General features: G+C 39.9%; 1 long non-coding RNA gene across 1 annotated transcript; it reads left to right on the top strand.

Annotated features, from left to right (window-relative positions):
- The first annotated feature begins 25 nt into the window (after nucleotides 1-25).
- LOC140695085 (uncharacterized) lies at nucleotides 26-18,968 on the top strand. The gene is made up of 4 exons (XR_012070773.1): nucleotides 26-129; nucleotides 6,173-6,369; nucleotides 6,673-6,799; nucleotides 18,721-18,968. It is a non-coding gene; the product is annotated as an uncharacterized lncRNA (long non-coding RNA).
- Nucleotides 18,969-19,944: the final 976 nt, after the last annotated feature.

The following is a 19,944-nucleotide window of genomic DNA, read 5'->3' as shown; positions in this document are numbered from 1 at the left end:
AGGGGGCCACGCCCTGTTACAGCAGGTGCTCTCACTTTGTGGGTCCTTATGTAACTGTGCGGTGTTATTCAGGATCGCCCTTTCTACACTTTGTGACGCTGCTGCGGTGTCTCCTAGTTATTTGTTTCTGTAAGTACTCGTGTAATTTTCCAATGTGTGGTACTAGACATCTAAAAATGCATTTTTCAGATGAAAAATAGTGTGTATTTAATATAAATGTCTGAAAAAAGGGTCAAAAGGATCTATCCTGGTGCCAGTACTCAGAGATAATAATTAACACATTAACATCTATTTTCTGTTCTTTTCATCAGTGTGTATTACCTCTGTCATAAAAACCAGCGAGCAATGTGTGCCTGTTTGCTGTGTGGAGACCTCCATTTTCCATTCAGCTTATGACAATTTTTTTACAGTATTCTATCTCTGCTGGCATGATTTTTAATGACCATTATAGCATTCTGTCTTGTGGAGTCCTCGTCCATTTTACTTTGGACTTAAGTAAACTTTTATATTCCAAGTATACTTAATTGAAATTCTGAAAAGAGAACTGTGGTGGTACCGAAAGTCCCCTACTTCCCTTCCCCTTTTTTCCTGAGAGTAAAAACTGCTGACAATGTGGAGTATATATTTCATGACCTTTATGCCTATGTCATATATATATACACATACATAAACGTATATGAGAAATCTATGTATATGTGTGTGTATATATGCTTTATTGAAAAATAAGGCCATACTATATGTTTTCTGCAGCTCGGTTTATTCACTCAGGTATATATCACAGACGTCCTCTCCCTCCAGACTCACCCGGTCCTTTCAGATAGAGTAGAGGGTTTTCCTGATATGCAGGTTTGGTCTCTTGTGTAAGGACACTTTTCATGGGAGCGTACTGTGGACAAGGCCTTGGACCACGCCGAAACACCGGAACTTTAGTGCCCACAGCTCACCGTGATTTACCGCATCATTGTCTTGATGGTGGACACTTAAGTTTTCTCCATTTTCCACTGTCAGAAAGGGTGTTTGACTGGCATACTTCTTATACAAACATTCCTGTGATCTTGTATGAGTATTATTTTCGTTAAGCTTTCTGGAAATTTAGTCCTTGGATGTGACAACTACATAAATCACAGGCTCCTTTCAAGTGAATCTAGAAATTCCTTCTCCTGTGGGACATGAAAAGATGTAGAATAACTTATGTAACCAATTCTCTATCGCTGGATATGATTTCACTTCAGCTTTTCTTCTCACCATTGTAAACAGTGCTGTGTAAATGCTCTGATAAGTACATCTTTTTGAACTGAATTTTTCTAAATGAAACGATTCCAAAATGTGGAGTTCAGCCTGTGTGTACACACGTTTTTCAGAGTTTACATATCCATTGACATGTCATCCTCCAAAAGATCGCTCACAGTTTGTTCTCTCAAAGATGGACACTAGCTAGAATATCTTTTAAAAATATGTGCCAATATGATGAGCAAAAGTACTTTTTCATTGTTTTACTTTGCACTTGATGACCACTGAGGTATTGAGCATTTTTCACTCATTAGCCATCTGACTTTTAAAAAGTGAATGATCTCTTTTGTCCTTTGCACACATTTAAGTGAGGCAGCTTCTTGTTGCTTTGTGACAGCTCTATGTATATTATGAACATTAACCCCTTGTCTTCATCAACATGTATCAGAGAGCTTTTCCTTGTCATTTTTTGCCTTTCATTTTGTTCAGTAGGTTCATTTTTGTTGTGGCCCAAAATAATCTTAAGATTGTAAATGTCTTCTTTTTGGGTTTTATTCCTGATATTATTCTTAGAAATACTTTCTTATAATGGTATAAATTTCTTCTGTAGGTTTTTTTAATCTCTAAGATGGAGATGATGTTGGTACTTGTTATAGTGAAGAGAAGTTGAATTAATATGAGCAAAGAATTATATTCGCTGTTATTAGTACTTTCTAATATTCACATCACATTCTGTAATTTTTCTTGCGGTCATTATGACTGGAATAGAATTTGTTTTTTCCAGGGGATTCTCTGATTGTCCCAAGACAATTATTGAATTCCTACTTTGCTTTTTAACTTGAAATCCCACCTGTAAAGAATACTTATGTACACTAGAGTCTCTTTTTGAGCTCATGGTTTATTTTTATCAATCTTACTTTCTTACACTAGCACTATATCTTACATATTGTAAACATTTATTTAATATCTGACAGTGTGATTTTTTGATTCTCTTTTCGATCCCAAATTTTCTTGGTTAGTATTATGACTTTATTATTCCTGAAGAATTCTAATATAATTTTTCAAGTTAAAAAAAAAAAGAAGTGCTGTCGTGGGATTTTTTAGTACTTTTGAATTATCTTTAGGAGAACGTACATTTTTACAAAACTGCTTTCCTCCATACAAAATGTTGATGTCTCTACTTTCACACCTCTTACTTTACCCCACAGTACAGTCGTGTACTTCCTCCATGTACAACATGGGCATTGTTTTTGAGTTTATTCCAGATAATTGTTGATGTTTTTGTTAATTATTTAAGTCAGAATTTTTTGCTATTGTATATTTTAACTGTTAAAACTGACACCTAGGAAGGCAGATTCGGTTTGTAAATACTCACTTTGTAACTTCTCATTTAAATTGTAAGTATTAAGTACTTGTTACAGAATCCTTTCTTTTCTGTTTTTAGAAATTTGTTTCCAAGATTCTCAAAATGGTCATAGCAAAGTAGTATAGGTGGGGACAGAGATGGAGAGAGGTAGTGTGGCTCATGTACAAACTGTGAGCACTTTCATGGCTGTGTTTATGCTGGAAAAGCCACTGAAGAGTCCAGGATAAAACAGGGGTGGCTTTGTATGCAGTTGAAAGCCAGCTTTCTTGCCTGGTGAAGCCTGGTGGGCGTGACAGGTAGATGATCAAGGTCGAATGGAGGTTATTGGCTGCACAGAGCGCTGTGTCTGAGAACTGGAGAATATCGCCATGGGAAATGCTTGGTGCCAGGAACAAAGCAGAGGAGCTGGGGACCCTGTGTGTTAAGGAATTTCCAGCCCTCGGAGTGGGAAGATCAGACTCTGCATTCAGATCTGAGTTTGAATTCATCCTCTTTAGTTTACTTGTCCTCTGACTTTTGTCAAGCTATATACCCTCTTTCACTTCCTGTTTTCTTATCTCTCAAAATAGGAGAATTACAGCCTGCTGCTAGATTGTTTGATCAGGTTAAATAATTAGTGTCTATAAGATGTCACGTACAGTCACAAGCTCAGTGAGAAATGGGCTGTCACCTGTTCTTCTGCAACTCAGTGCTTGACAAGACATGTGGGAAAGCCAGTCCCTAATTTGTGTGTGATGCAAGTAGGAACAAAATTAATGTCTTGCCTTTCCCTAGCAGTATACTTACAGCTTTGCTTCATTTACTTCTTTCCTCCTTTCCTTTCCCCTTTCCCATCCTCCACCAAAAGATCCTGAGACTCTCTCAGAATAGTAGATTCAAATTACTTTAAAGGTTGGCTCATCCTCATGAAATGATAGTAACATAAAAAAAATCTGTGCACATCCCACAATACATTGTATTTGATTTACACACACATGTGTGCACACATACACACACACAATCAGGCTACCTTCCACTTGCAGAGGGATAAGGACCACTTTTTCTGAGTTTTCACTCACTGAGCTTGAGAACAATGTCTCTTACACAGACTTTCACCAGGCTTCGTGCATGGTGTTTTTAATTGAATTTCGGCTTTGTGGCCATAGATATAGTCTCCTAATAGAAGAGAGAAAGTGGAGACATAGACATTCCGCTGAGATATTGGTGTCATCATATTTTAGTTGGAAAGGACTTAAGACAGCATAGAGTCGTAATATTATATGGGTGAGAATCCATGTTGTTGTAACTTGGACAAGAACATGGACCTTCTGCCGTCTTGTCCACAAAGGTGAAGAGGCAACTGGGCAGGGGATGGTAGGGATCCTTCTTGCTTGAGTTCCATGTTCTTGCTAGTTTTCATTGCTCAGTTGCCTTTAGTTTATGTCCATGAGGCCTCTCATGGGAAGGTCACTCTGTCCTGATAGATTGAGTTTCTTATCAGCAAAAAGCTCTGGACCCACTCATATTTCCCAGAGTTTTCTGCTGACCTGCTGACACTTTATATAATTGAGACCTAAGAAACTACTGAATATAAAATCCTTATTGTTATTGTTTGCCCTCGAGTTCCATAGGAAGGGGTGCTGTCTCAGGCTGTCTAAAGCCAGATCTGAACAAAGATAGGGTGACAGGCTGTGCTGCTGGTCCTCCACAGTTGAAGGGGATTTCCAACTTAGCTTTATATTGAAGGCAGATGAGTTCAAATCTTGCCTTTACCAGTTATTATCTTTGTGAATTTGGGGAGAAACTGTACTTTTTTGTGTCCAAATTTGTTTATCTGTAAGTAAGTTCAGTATTTATTTTAAGGTTTCTGTTTTAGAATTGAATGAGCTAATACTCTCATTTATACCTAAAATAGTGATCTCATGGTTCTATGCTGGTGCCTTGGTAGTTGATTACTAAGGGACTCCGCAGTGAGATTGGGGGTGGGGGACCCTGGATAATAGAGCTTATATTCCAGGATATGCTTGTAAAAGACTGGATGTGCAGTGGATTTTTAGTAAATATCTACTCCTTTCCTAATCTGCATTGATTGTGTATATATCTTTATACTAATATATGAACAATTTTTATTGCAATTTAAATATCTTTGTAGTATTTACAATATCTAGTTATAAAAATACGTGAAATAAAAAGATTTGAATTTATTTTCTTTTCAATAAGCAAAACAAAATAAAATAGGAAAGAAAAAAGTTTTGAAGGAGTAGAAATAATTTTATTTCTGTGGAATCAATTCCTTGTAATAGGTTTTTTGTTCATGTTGTTAAAAAGCATATAAAATTGATAGGTTGTGAAATACTGGAAATGAGGAAACAGTGGAGACATACTACCACTAAGGCAGTCAATTTGTTACCAAGTCCAAACTCGTTCTGCTTGCTGCATGACAGGCCAATTAATCGGGAGATGAGATGTTGGAGTAAGGAAAAGAGACTTTATTTGTAAAGCTGGCAGACCCAGAAAATGGCATATTGTTATCCAGTAGAACTCTCTTCCCCAGGGCAGAATTCAGTCTCCTTTTATACTAAAAAGTGGCGGGGATGTGGCTGGTTGTTGCAAACTTCTTGCTGTATGAATTGTTTGTCTTTGAAATCCTTTGTTCCTGCAGCTGTCCATGTGGGTCAAATTATGGTGCCCCTGTAAAACCTCCAAAATAAAGAAAGGTTATTCACTATTTTACAACTTGCCATCTATACATAAGTGTAGAAGAGCAAATATCCTTAAAGATCAGAGCCCGGAGAATAGACCCTCCTGGATATTTCAGGCTAAAGGCAACTTTCTTTTACAAAAGATGCAGAGATAGCAAGTCTGAGCCTAGAAAACAAGGTACAGGATTAAAGCCAAATGAACACATCTAACATGGAGTGAAATTTGTTCTTTCTATTACAATTTCTTTTTCTCCCTCATAAATAATTTTAGTAAGAAACATGAGCAATTTTTTTATTTTTGCTTCTTAATAAAGGACTACAACTACAATTTAGTGAGCAGGGATGCTGTGCGTGCCTTGGTGTCACAGCAAACTCTTGTTGGTGGTGGTCGACCCTGCAACATGCCTGATGCCCCATGAGTGTTGGTGAGGGTCCCCCTAACCAGGGGCTCTATTCAGGAACCACCATATGCGCGTTGACCTCTGGCACCTCTTTTTCAGCTGCAGGAAATTTTTTCAGATTCTATGATAGAAAAATCACTCTAGCTAGGGATAATCAGGGAATAAAGGAAGAGGAAAAGGGCTTGAAGTAGAGTAGAAGAGAAAGACAGAAGCTCAGGGAGCCTGGGGGCTTGGCAGCTCTTCCTCGGGAGAGAGAGGAGCAGAGGTGTGGATGGGACCGGCTACGGAACCAGCTCCTGCAGCTTTCCCTGCACCCAAGCCACACAGCTTTTAATAGGGCCCAGGACTCTCTCCTGGCTGGATGTCACCCTGGGCAGAACCTTGAGAATCGAAGGTAAGGGGTGGGCAGCACTCACCTAGGGGGTCACTGAGGACTTTGGTCAAGTCCACATTGACTTTTCCAGTCATGTGCCTTCACCTGTTCTTTATCTCAGGATCTGAGAAGCAGGAGCAAGGAACTCAGGGAGAGATCCAGGAAGATATCTGACTGTGTTAAGAGACAGTCACAGTGACACTGGGAGCGAAGACACTTGCAGCAAAATAAAATAACTTCACAACTATTGCATCAGAGCTGCATGTGTGAGAGAGCCTAAGCCTGTCTCAGAGTGCAGGGGACAAGCGGAATGGAATGGTAAAATTAACACTGACAATTGAAATTTTGTTAAATAGCCTGCTACAGTTAATTTTATCACTTCAATGTATGCAGGTGTATTTCTATGAGCATTTATAGGTTCACACAACCCCACCAGCCCCTCTTGCCCCCATGGGGGATGGGATTTCTCAAGCACAGTGCCCCTCCTGCTTGCGTGGGCCACGCTGCGGGTCCTCACCTGGGGCCAGACTGCTACAGTACACTGAGTCCCCGAGGCACGGCCTGGGATACATGACAGGAACAACTGTGCTCTTGGCTGAGGGCCTCCATTTCCCCCTGCAGTGTAAGAATGCCGGTGACTCAGTTAGAAGCATGCATCCAAGCCGTCCTTCCGTGTCATCACCATCTAGAAGCGGTGCCTGAATCTTCTGAATTTCTGCAGAATGTGGTTTACAATCACCTTGAACAAGTGAGTGTGTGTCCTCTTTCAAGTGGAGGAGTTACTGCCGTTTTCCTGGAACTTACTCACCACTAGTCCATCTGATTTTTCTGTGCTAGGATTCAGTATGGCCTGCTAATAACTCTGCAGTCAGATCTAGAAACCCTGATGAAGAGGATTATTTATTTTCTTTCTTTATATGATAGTATTTTACTTTCAAATTTCTGAGTTTTCAGTTCTTGGAGGAATTTTTTCGGGGGTTGGAGAAACAACTTTGCTCTTACCATCTTTGTGACCTGTTGCTATATGCGTCTCACCTGTCTTCTGTCACTTGTGAGGCGGTACTATTTTTGACCCTGTCCGGGTTGTTCATATTTTAAAACATAAAATCTGTAAAAGTACAGTCCCTTTTACTCCAAAGACATTCCACAAATACTCCTTTAATCTGGGTATGGTTTTAAGAAGACACAATAATTAGAATATATACTTGCAGGTTGCCAGCGCAAAATCCCCAAATTAATAGTCAAGCTCAACATCTAAAATCTTTCTAATCTACCATGGATTTGTATGGATAAGTGAAGTAGTTTGCTAAGAACTCAATCCTCCCAAGCTGATGCTCTGCCAGATGGTGGAGCCGAGGGACGAGGGTGTGTCCTGCCCTTCCTGAGCTGACAGTTTCATGGCAAAGACCTTCACCAGGTGAAGAAATTGAAGTTTCTTCTAAGAACAGTGGGTCTGAAATGAGTCCAAAAGCGTGGGAGAGACACAATCACATTTGTCTCAAGTAGGGGAGAGTGGCTGTGGGGCCACTTGGGAGACTCATGAGTCCAGGTGGGCAGTGTTGTTGGCTTCCACTTGAGCGGTGGGACGGTCAGTGGGTAAAAGCGAACAGATTGAAGGCATGTTTAGATGGTAAAGAGGAAAGGATCAATGATTTCTGTGAAGGTAGGATGGAGTAAGGCCCAGGTTTCTGGGTGGATTAATGAGTTAAATAATGGTCCTGCTGTGTTCTGAGGAGGGAAAGCAGCAGAGGGAGTTCTGGGGGAAAACTGATGAGTTCAGCTGTGGGTAAAGTGAAAGGCTGTTAGATGTGTGGTCTGGGAGCTCTGGTGAGAGCCAGTAGTGAGTAGGGGGCAGGGAGAGAGACTTTCAAATCATTTTGTCTTGTGAAATTACATACAAGAATGAGTAATGACACAACCCCTGTATATTCTGGATTTAAAACACAGTAACATTTTGCTATATTGACTGCAGGGGTTCTTAATTTTTTAATAGAAATAAAATAAATAGAAACAAAATAGTGGAGTTAATGAATATCTTAGAGTTGATGTGTGTTCTTGTATGTATTTTCATACCTCATCTGTTTATAAACATAATCTACAAAAAGTTAACTTGCTTAGCATTAGAGTTAAACAGAGGGACGTGACACACTCTGTTGGTGGTTCAAGGTGATTTCTTGGGCAAATTATGTAGCCTCTCTGTGCCTTAGTTGCATCTTCTGTGACTGCCCCCGTGCCCCTCATCACAGCTGATTTCCTAGACTTGAAGTTGGGAGGGAGGCTGCTGAAGGGAGTAAGAGGTGGCAACTGCTAGGGTCACTGAAGAGAGAGACAAAAACAGATTAAAGCCGAGAAACTGAGTGCTAATACCCTCAAAGGAGAAAGAATCCCTTAGTTTTTTGAGCCACTTAGCCTAAGAGAAAGAAAATCATGTGGATCCAAAGCTCTTGAGCATATGAGTATTGTGGGTGGGAGGGTTTCATCAGAAAAGGGTTGAGAAAAGGCCTTTTGGTTTCCCTTTACGTTTCCAGTAGGATGAGGTGCAGAAGAAAAACCGCCCGTTTCACAGTTGAAGGTGCTGTTTTGTGCGAAACTGACCGAAGGTTGGAAACCATTCATCAGTGGTGCTGGCAAAAGAAGAGACTGCTGGATTGGGTGGGGCACTTGCTGTGACTTCCAGGTGACCTGCTGGCTGGGGGCTGTGAGGCGGGCAGTAGGTTTGCAGTGTGACCTGGGTATAATCCCTGGCAGTGAGGCTGCTGATCTGACTAGCAGAGCTGGTCAGACACCGTCCTAACGGGGCTGCTAGGGATGAGGCCTGGGATACCTGCCATGCTGAGGGCGAGAGGAGAGCTCCCCTGAGGTTGTGTCCCTGTGAAGATTAGAAACGTCCTCCTGCAGGGGAGGAAGAGCCTCTGAGCAGCGGACCGGATGCACAGGCAAGACCAGCCTGAGCACGGAAATTTCAGGAAGCCGGAATTCATACAGGCCCGAACAGCCTGTTCCTGAGAAACTGGAGGGAAAAGATGCTGCAAATGCAGGCTAAGTTCAGACACTATTGTGTGTCATGAGTGATAGGAAAAGACTGTTCAGGCAGCCACGAGAGAACCCTGTGGTTGTCCCAGTTGGGCGTCACACAGGAGGGAGGAGCAGAGTTATATACTTTGCCACTTATTAGCTGTGTGACTTTGAGCAATATCACCCCACTTCTCTCTATATATATCTACATCTGTAAAGAGACACAGTGACAAGCTCGTGTCATCAGAATGCTTTGTTTAGCTCTGATCCCCTTTGTCCAGTCCTGTCAGTGCTGCCCTGCAAGGTTCTGCAGCGGCTGCTCTTGCCCTGTGATGGGAGGGCATAAAAGGGCATTGTAGCACCCGAGGGCAGAAAGGGGTTGCTTTAAAAGCAGACATGTAGCCTCTTGCAGCTGCAGACCTGCATGCAGTTTGGTTCATGGTCGTGGAGAGGACTTTGGAGGCCTTAGCGTCGTCTTAAGACTTGTTTTCCCTTGGGACCTGATTTGCCTTTGCAGATTAATGTTGAAGATTTGGGCTTCTGGCAAAGCTGTTTTCAGAGATGGGTATATACGCAAAATATCATATAAAATAAAATGATTTATTTAACGTGAGCGACTTTGCAGCTGTTGGGAAGAGCTGTGTTGGCCTGGTCTCCACGGAGGACACCAAGGGTCAGCAGAGCGTGCGGGAGGGAAGGCAGCCTGCAGTGCTTCTGCGGGGGGTTCTCCCCAGCATGGTGCTCTGCTGAGTTGACTCTTCTCTGAGTTTGGTTGCCAGAGGAGCAGACAGCAAAGTAATGAGTTCTGGAGGGATTGTATAATGACAGGAAGAAATAGGAACCTGGAGATTTTCTGGACTAAAACACGCTTTTGGTTCCTGATTCAGTGTGTTCCATTACACAATTGATGAGTTGTGTCTATTCTGGGACTTCATTGAAATAAACGTTCAGCCTAAATGTTAAGGGATTTGGTTTATTTGGCTGGAGGACTCGAGCCGGGATGACAGCCTCTCAGATCACTCTGAGGGACTGCTCCCAAGAGGTAGGGGAGGAGCTAGGATAAATAGAATCTTTACAAAAAAGATCAGGTAATTGGAACAATAAAATATTGCTTGTTATCTAAAGAAAACCAGATATCTCAAGTTCAAGTATTTAGTGGTTTTCTATGTATGGTGGGAATCAAACATTTGGGTCATTGAATTCATTCCTTTGGCAAGCCCCTGGCTATCTAGGGCCAGTATCCTGTACTTTCTTACTCTGAGTCTGCTCAGAGGGCACCACTGTGAGTGGCTGAGAGGCCGGGCTGTAGGCATGTACTCGCTGGGGGTTGGCAGCAGCCGCTGATGACTCGGATTCAGCATTCTTTGTTTACTGTCATGGTTGCAGTATTTTCATGCACATTGTAGTATTTTCATTCACAGTGTTCCCCCTTGGTCCTAAATTCGACCAATATTTTGAGAGACATTTCATGACCAATTTTGTCCCACGGTGCTAGGATGGCTCATTCCTAGTTCAGGTGAAGAATCTTCTGAGTTGCCATTCAAGGTGTTAGTTTTTTTTATCAGGCCCTGTTGATACTAAAAGTTCTCTGGATCACCTGTCTTACTACTCTATTATGATCCAGGAAGTGTTTAACCTTCTTTGCTCATTCCCATACCTAGAATCACACTATTATATTTATTTTATTCAGGGTTATAAATTTTATCTGTTTCTTCAAGATGTTTAGCCATCATCAATCTTGTGGGCCTAGTTACACATTGGGAAATGTAATAGACAACAATTTTATAAAATAGACAGGATATAAGTAATACAGCTAGTAACGTTAATAAAGTCACGAGTAAGAATTTAATAGTCGAGAAGTTGTATTTTTGGGTTAAAATTTTGCTTGTGTTTCTGAGTTTGATCCTATGAGAAAGTTCATATTTATGGTCAGGGTCAGAGCAGGTATTAATTGGCCAGTTGAAATCTCCCACCTTGTAAGATCAACAGTGGCCTAAACAGAACTATAATTTCTTTTTAGAATAATGTTTCTGAGGGCTACCTAGTTAGAGCCTTGTATTAGGGAAACCCACCAAGGTAACACAGAAGTACTAGACATAGGTAATTTATCATAAACTTAACAATTGGAGTAGTTCATAATCAAAGGTTGGAGAAATTATCAAAGTAATTGGTATACAGTCCTGGTCCGGTGTCTTGGGTCAGCAGTCTAGCTCAGATGTCGTCTTCTTCTCATCCTGGTATGGAAGCTTTTTCTCCATTTGGGCATTGTTTTAAGGTGAGCAGCGCTCTATAGGCCAGTGCACTGCAGGGGCTGTTTCAGATAGGAAATGAATCCGAGACTCCGTTTCCTTCAGCTTTGGTGTGTATGGTCTAGTTAAGAGTATCTGAAAAAGGGTCTTTCCATTCAGGTTGGAGACAGTTCTTTAAGTCATGCCTGTTGCAGTATGTATAATCCCCTGGCTGCAGGTCATGGGGCATTGGAATTTTACCCAAGGATAGATTACTGAGCTTCAGAATCAAACCTAGAGTATTCTTTTCATAATTCAATTAAACTGTACAGCAGTGTGACATAACAGCAAGGAATGATCTGGGAAGTGTCTTAGTAAATATGGACCTCAATTAACAAAACTAGAATTTAATATCGACTAAAATATAATTTTTTTCTCTCTAAAGTTACCCTCAGTTTTCTCAAATATAGCCAAATCAAGATTAATTTCTTTACAAATTAAATCTGATTATTTGATCATATAGGCTTTTTAAATTGACTGTGTTGGAAGTTTTAATACGGAGTCTCAGGGTAGAATGTTAATAAGGTTTTCTAAGGCCAAGAAAGCCACGTCAAGGCTTTTCATGGATTTTTGCCTTACAGATTTAGGTAAATTCTTTTCTCTTTAAAATCCTTAAAATACCTTTATACTCCTATATCTCTTAGGAGATGATCTCCCTAATTTGTCTGATAGAGCCACTGGGGACCTAAGTATTTTTAGTCTTTTGAGGGATCAGATAGAGAGAAAAGATAACTGTTCCAAGTCTGTATACATAGTTATAATTTATCAAATTGCTGTGAACCATAACTAGCTTAAGGAGAAGAGATTCTTTATGTCTGGGAAACAGGTTAAAAGGCAGTAGTATTTCAAACAATATCAAAAATTATAACCATATTCAGCTGGTTAATCAGTCCCATGTAACTAATTCTTTTAATGAGAGTTTTCATTAGAACTTTAAAATGTCTTACCCAGTTTAGTTCAGTGCTGTAGTTTGAAATTTATTAGAAATCAGTAAATCTCCTTGAAGAGAAAGCATTTTGCAAAACCATCAGAAGAAAACAATTAACTGTCTATAAATGACAAAAGATTTAAAAGCATGGTTAAACACCGTTACACTATAATCAATAAAGAAACCTGTTCACTATACCCATAATTATCACTGGTAACATTTCAGATAAACCAGAATTTTAGGGAGTCCATATAATTTCTACAATACCTATATTAATAATATTTCTCATTCAATATAACCTTAGAAGTTTTATGATTCATTTGACAATTCCATGTTATTTAAAATGCCAAATGAAACTTTATAGTTAAAAATCTCTCTTTGGGATGTTTCAGGGGCCTTCTGTAGCATCCCAAACTTAACTGGAGATTAAAAGAATTTTAATTAATTAAATTAATTTTTATTTAATTAATTAGAATTTTATATTTGGGGAGCTTTTTGAAAGATTTCAGAACACTTGATCAGATAAACATATAGATCACTGTAATGTAGTACTAATTCATTAACAAGAAAATATGTCAAATGTAAAGGCAGAACAGATCAGCTAAGTGGTATAAGAAGTTTTACAATCTGTTACTGAAGGTGGATTAATATTTTAAGAAAATTTTTTCCTCTTAACAGAGAGAAAACCAAATCTAATCTTGTTCCAGCTAACTTCTAAGATTCATTTACGTTGCCCAATTTGATTCTAAACTTAGCCAATTCTGACCACGTACAAAACTTTCCTCAGGGTTCCTTTTCCACAAGCCTTCCACAGCTTTCTATACTTATATTAGTGTGTCCTTTATTTTGTCTTCCATTCAGAGGTAACCAGCTTCAGGAGAAAGTCACTATTTTTCATTAACAAAGTATTATTCCATTCTTACATCTTCCTTTACGCATTTATATTACTTTCCTAGGATACTGAGATCATTCCCTTACTAATAGAGACTATTTCTGTGTGACACCAACCATTTATTAATATTTCTAAACACCTTTAGTTTCACTGTAAGAGGAAGTTAAATGTTAAGTAATTCATATTTCAATCATTTTATCTGAAAATGGCATTGATATTTAATAAAATCTTGTCATTTAACTTAATTTAGCACAACTCTAGAATTTAAAGATATCAAACATTTAGAGATTATTTTAAGCATACATTTTAAAAATATATTTTAAATATTTACCCAAAGCTCTCATCTCATTTGCATTTAATTTACTTAAAATTTTACCACAGCACATTACTGTTATTTTTTTTTGACAAATCTGCAACAGATATAACAGGATCTTATTTGACTTTCATTAAACCTAGGTACAGTAAAGGTATTATAGTTAAGATGGATGATTTTAAAGATGTCTATATTTATTAGAACATACTTAAACTAAACAATATCAAATATTACCTTAATATTGAATATTTTCCAATTCACATGACACTGAAAGTCAATTTGTTAAGTTTTTATTTTAAAAATACTTAATTTTTAAGCTCTTATATTTTTACATCAATTAAGCAGAGCTCTTTGACTTCGAAATTTTTTTTTTTAGCAGTAGAAATATCTCACTTCTATAATCTGTATGCAGGCTTATAAACAGACAAAAGCTAGAGATCTCATAGCTTCACTTTAAAACTTACTTATATTTATAATAATAGTTGGAGTAAGCTGAATTTGCTTGCTCAAATCACTAAGGCTTACTATTTATGAAACAGATAATTAAGATTTCCTCACAAAGTCTGAAGGACCCGTCAGAGTTCTGAGTTCTAAAATGCCAAAAATTTCATGGCCTCAAGTTTTATTTCGTTGAGCTAATTAGGCTCAGTCCTAGGTCACTGTTTGTTGTATTTATATTTCTGATCTGCAAGACAAAGACACTCTCTTCCAGGTCCTCAGATAACTGCTCTGTCACCCAGACCCAATTTTATCTCCTTAATTGGCATTTTTGTATCAGTGAGAAGAGCTGTAAACAAAGAATTCCATGTTTTAAAACTAAGGTTTTCTTTATTTTGTCTTCCAAAGCTTGCATAAGACATTTATTAAGGTCTCTTTTCCTTGAGTTATAAGTTAAACCCAGGGTAAAACTATATTTTTTTTTTAGCTACTCAAATTACTTTTTAGATTTATGTTATATTGGACGTCTCAAGTAACTATATTGGTTTCCTTTAATTTGTTCAATTAATATTTTCAGAGGGATAGACATGTGCCCAGCCTTATAATACCAAGAAGGGGAAGCGTTTTTCCACTGAAACATATCTATCCCACAACATAAGCAAAAGGTTTATATAAAGACCATCTAAGTATACCAATTTCACAAACTTTTATCTCAATTTTATTAAATCTTATACCTTTAATTTTTATATTTATTAAGTTTAATCAATAATTCTTATTTCTAGAAGGAGTGACAGAAACCTTTTTTTTGTGGGTGTACATTGTATATAATTTTATAGAAGTCTCTAGGATGCCCAAGTTTCAGCCAAAGAGCTTAGGCCCTTCTCGATTTTTAATTTCATTAATTGGTCTGTTGTCCCAATCCTTGATCAAGTATTTCAGTCTACATATAAATATATTTTAAACTGTGGTAAATAAAACGGACTTGTTTGAACTTTAATGTTGGGGGGGAGTAGGTGAACTCTTTGGCCCTTTTTTTTTAACTTTACGTAGTGTAGTATCAAAACCCTGTATGTAAATCCAAAAATGTCCATTTTATTTATCTCATTCAAAATAACCATATAAAAATATTTATCCTTTTGGGATAAGCCACTTATCTGTTTTTTTGACATTTTTACAATCCTTTTTCCAGTTATTCAACCTAATTAACATTAATTATACTAAGTTTTTATTAGCATCCCTAGAAACATTTATCAGAAAGGAAAAACAAAAATGTAGCTTTTCAAACCAGTTATATTTTTATATCTGAGTTGTTAGGTTAACCATTAGATATATTTTTCTGCATTTAAACTTTATTTTAATAGGTACCAATAAAACAGCCGTTTATAATGAGATCTCTTTAAACTTTCACCAATTAAAAAGTTTTTCCAAATTAAAAAATCCATCATATGGCCATCAATTTATATAGATATAAATATATATATATATATATATAGTGATTTTAAACCAATAAGATGAAGAGGCCCTTCCACATGAGAGTCGGGGTGTTGCCTAAATAAAATTCAAAGGTTTACTCTCCAAAAGCTTAAAGCCTTCGTGGTCCAGGCTGATGCAACAAAGTTTAAGATGGCAAAATATCTGAAAATTGGTACAATCAAAGAATTGCTTAGAATCCCAATTTATTTGCGTGGCCACCGTATGTACACAATACTTGAACCTTTTGTATGGCAGAGTCCAAGGTTTCCTTTAAAAACTAAACTAAACATATATATACTTACATGCACACACTTAAAACATCCAGAGAAAGATAAAACGTTTACATTTCAAGGACACAGGAAGAGAAATCCAAGTTCCCACTAAAGGGGATTTTGTTTTTATAAGTTCAGAATGCCAAAAAATGTTTTTATCAGGCCTGGTTATTTCCAGAGTGAGTTTTTTTTTTTTTCTTATTCCCGATTAATGTTGTAAGTTTGTATGTACATAAATCTGGCTGGGGTTTTACTTGGAGACTGGCAATCTGTCATTTCTTTTTCTTTTCTTTTCTGTTCTGTATTTTTTTTTTTTGAAAGTTCTATTCCCCATTGTAAGGTCGGGTTCTCAGAATAAATTTGCTAGTAAGATTTCCCACAGGGACAACTCTGTGGCATGAAGTCTTTGTGTCTACCACTCCTGGAAGATTCCCTGTCACCCGAGAATGCTGTTACCAGCCAGGAGGATGGTCCAAAATTTGGAGTTGAAAGTTTCCTCATAAGAGTTTTACTTTTATCCTGAAAAATTCAATGGAGGTAACCAAATTGAGGAAAACATTAGACCAGGCTCTTACCTAACCACTCAGTCCTGAACCCAGTGTCTTTCAACTTGGACCCACTCGGGATGTCTCCACTGGGTGGGTAATTCACCTCAGTTTCTTTCAACTGGAGGGCCACGTACCTGGATACACCGCCAGATAAAACTTAGGATCATCAACCAATATGTGAGATCTGAGAACCAGGAGAGACTCAGCCAAATTCATCTGGACCCCCCGAGGAGGCGGATGAGCACAAAGGGCCACTGCTGGTACCAAGGCTCTGGTTACTTGGAGAGTTCAGGTGGAGAGAAATCTGCTGTGGTGCTTCATGGTGTCCAAAACTGTTGACTGAAATAAACGTGCAGCCTAAAAGTTAAGAGTTATGTTTCATTTGGCGGGAGGACTCGAGCCAGGATGACCGTCTCTCAGAACTCTCTGAGGGACTGCTCCCAAGAGGTTGAGGAAGAGCTAGGATATATAGGAGCTTTACAACAAAGACCAGGTTGTTGGAACAATAAAAGATTACTTGTTATCTAAAGAAAGCCAGGTATCTCAAGTTCAAGAATTTAGTGATTTTGTATGAATGGGAGGAAGCAAATATTAGGACTCACTGAATTCATTTTTTAGACAAGCACCTAGCTATCTCGGGCCAGTAGCCCGTCCTTTTTTATTCTGAGTCTGCTCAGAGGGCACCATTGTGAGTTGCTGCAGTGGCTGGGCTGCAGGCCTGTCCTCGCCGGGGAGTGGCGGAAGCCTTTAATGACTTGGTATCAGTATTCTTTGTTTACTGACATGGTTGCAGTATTCTCATTCACATTGTAGTATTTTCGTTCACAGACCGAATATGGATAATCTGCAAACTTGGAAAGCAACCGAGATGGAATTACTGCAGATACCTTCTGCTTTAATAAGCCGTGTGCAAACATAAACACGGAGGAAGCATACACTTGGATTTGGAGGTGTAGGAAAGGGATCCTGCACATTGCAGGAGAACGCAATGCAGAATTCCTTAAGTCCAACTTTCTTTACTGTAGTGGTTTCTGAGAACAGTTTATGGTAATTAAACAACATTGACAAACGGTGGCACACATTGCTTTTAAGAGATGGCCGGCTGCAAACTTTTATATTGGACAGGTGGAATTCATAGGCAAGTGGTCACGTGGATGGGAGAGAGATGGAGCCAAGGCCTGGGCCCAGATTCCGGTTTAAATTGCCATTTCTTCACCATAGGGCCTTGGAATAGAATGCATACTCTCAACCTGTTGGTGAATCTGTGAAATGGGCATGATAATATTCATTTCTTCCTGGGATTGTTGTAAGATCTAAAGAGTATTATAGCACACATGAAGCATTTAACACCCTGGCACTTAGCAGTGTTCACTGTGTGGGGCCGCCCCGCTTAGCGTGCATCAGAGCCGTAAAGGCAGCATTTGTCTGTTGAGGATGCACTTGTAGCCCCTTGGCTAGGTTGTGAATTTGTTGATTTCCTTTAATACTTGTAACTCTGTGTGACATGGGCAGTTATTTTCATGGACAGATGAGGAATCTCAGGGTAAAGAAGACTGTGTAATTTGCCCAAGGTCAGACCATAATTTTGGGTGCAGGGGCCTCAGTTCAGCATGGGCCCCTGGGCCTTCTGCTCTCTCCGTTCAGCACCAGAGCCAGATATGGAGTTGGCTATTTCCCTGCCCAGAATATCCGGCAGGACCCAAGACACACCTGGCCCTGTGCTGCTTGAGCAAAAACTCCGGAGGAGAGGGAGTTACAAAAGGGATAAACATAAAAACAGACGACAGCAAACTGTGATCAGCTCTGAGAAGGAAAGGAACACGTCTCGCCGTGCAGAGCTGGGAGCTTTCCCGTCTGGGCTGCTCTGGGGGTGTTCATCTCAGCTAAACAAGTTCTGCTGTTGCAGCAAGGCAGGAAGGCAGGGCGCGTGTGGGCAGGTAGACAGGGCCTCATTGATCGTACTCATTCCTCATTAAGCGGCAGCTTTCACGGGCACTTACCTAGTAAACATTGGCCATAATCGTCACGCAATTTGCTTGGTAGTTTTTTTGACCCCAGGTTTGAGATGAGGTCATTGAAGCTGGGGAGTTTGCTGCATGCCCGTGATTACCTTGCAAATACCCCCACTGGTCTTTCAACCCAGACTGGTGTGGCTGTCATGCCCCATCCCTGTGAATGGCATCGTGTAGCTTCTCCCAAGTGGCCCAAATGACTGACATTGATATGCTTAATTCGTAGGAAATGGTATGTGGCAATAAGAGAAAAAGGTAGTAAGAAATTGTTTGGAAAACAAGAAAAAAACCTATTCTTCCCCAGCTGGGGGAGCGTAACCTGTATCACCCACCCTAATCACTGCCTGTCACCTCCTCCCTGAGGATTCTGTGTTCAGAAGCCACTCTGAGCCTTGGGAGAACATTTTTCCTCATGACACTTTTGACTAGGACCCGCGACATCTCTGTCCCTGGTTAACACTCTCTTCAAAGCCGTTGAAATTTTTTGCAGGTTCCTCCACTCTGATGTAAGAATACCCTGTATAACTTCTTGATGCAGCTCCTTAATGAAGATCTTGTGATGGAAACCTAGCCAAAACTGGGATGTATGCACATAGTGACTGCAACTTCAGCACATTGTGAGTTCATAATCAGAGGGGTGGGTGACTCAGGAAAGGCTTTTTTAAGGTAACAAGGGGAAAGTGAAAGGACGCTTGCTGTGTGAGAAACAAACATCTCGGTCACAGCCAGCAAGACACCTGTGTTCATGATGGGGTGTGGCGAGTGCAGAGTTCTCACAAAGAAAGAAGTGATGTGATGGGAGGGAGGACAGTTGGGTAATTTATTGGGGAGGAAAAAAGTGGGCTGAACATTTCCTGGTTGAACAAGAGGATTGTGACATGACGTGCTTGTATTTTGGAGAGAAGGGTTTTGTGGGGACAGGCCTAGGAGTACGCTGTATGGCTGGGGAGTCAGCACAACAGAGAAACACAGAGAACCGGGCAGACCCCAAGGCCCAAGCTGGGGGAGAGGCTGCCCGCAAATTGGAACCCTGGAAGCTGGTTCTGTCCCTTAGCTGGGGCCTCAGACCTCCCTTCACAGCCCAGTCCTGTTGATACAAGAATAAAAAACGTTGGGCATGAGAAGGGCTGTGTCCCAGGCTTTCGTTGAGCCCCTCGGATGTGCCCCACCAGATTTTGTTCTTTGACTTCATGCAGTAAAGAATTCAAGAGCAAGCCAGTGTTGAGTAAAGGTATATATATTCAGACAGATACATTGAAATGTAAGAGAAACGTCACGAGGTGTGGGGGTTTCATGCACAGATTAGAAGTAGGTACACACCCCACAGACAGAAGGTCTGTCTTCTCCAAAGAGGGACAGAGAGTGGTGACCACGAGGTGGCGCTGTGTTGCTTGTTTTCTTGGGCTTGGTGGTTTCATATGCTAATAAGTAGAAGGACCAGCCTTAGGGCAAGGGGCTAGGATTCCCAGGGAGTTGGCCATTTCCCACCCTTTGACCTTTTGTGGCTAGCATTGGGACTGCCATGGTGCCTGGGGCATGTTATTCACCAGGTTACTATTACAATGGATGTTTACTGAAGCTCAAGATCTGCTAGAAGTTAAATCTCTTCATCCTGAGCCTCAAGGCCTATTGGGGGTTGAATCCTTCACCATTTTGATGTCAATTGCTGCGGCCTTCCTTGAATGGCTGTGCTCTTCCCCCTTCCATCCTGTAT

Source organism: Vicugna pacos, unplaced genomic scaffold, assembly GCF_048564905.1.
Source record: "Vicugna pacos unplaced genomic scaffold, VicPac4 scaffold_132, whole genome shotgun sequence".
NCBI lineage: Eukaryota > Metazoa > Chordata > Mammalia > Artiodactyla > Camelidae > Vicugna > Vicugna pacos.
This window is presented reverse-complemented; position numbering and strand designations above follow the sequence as displayed.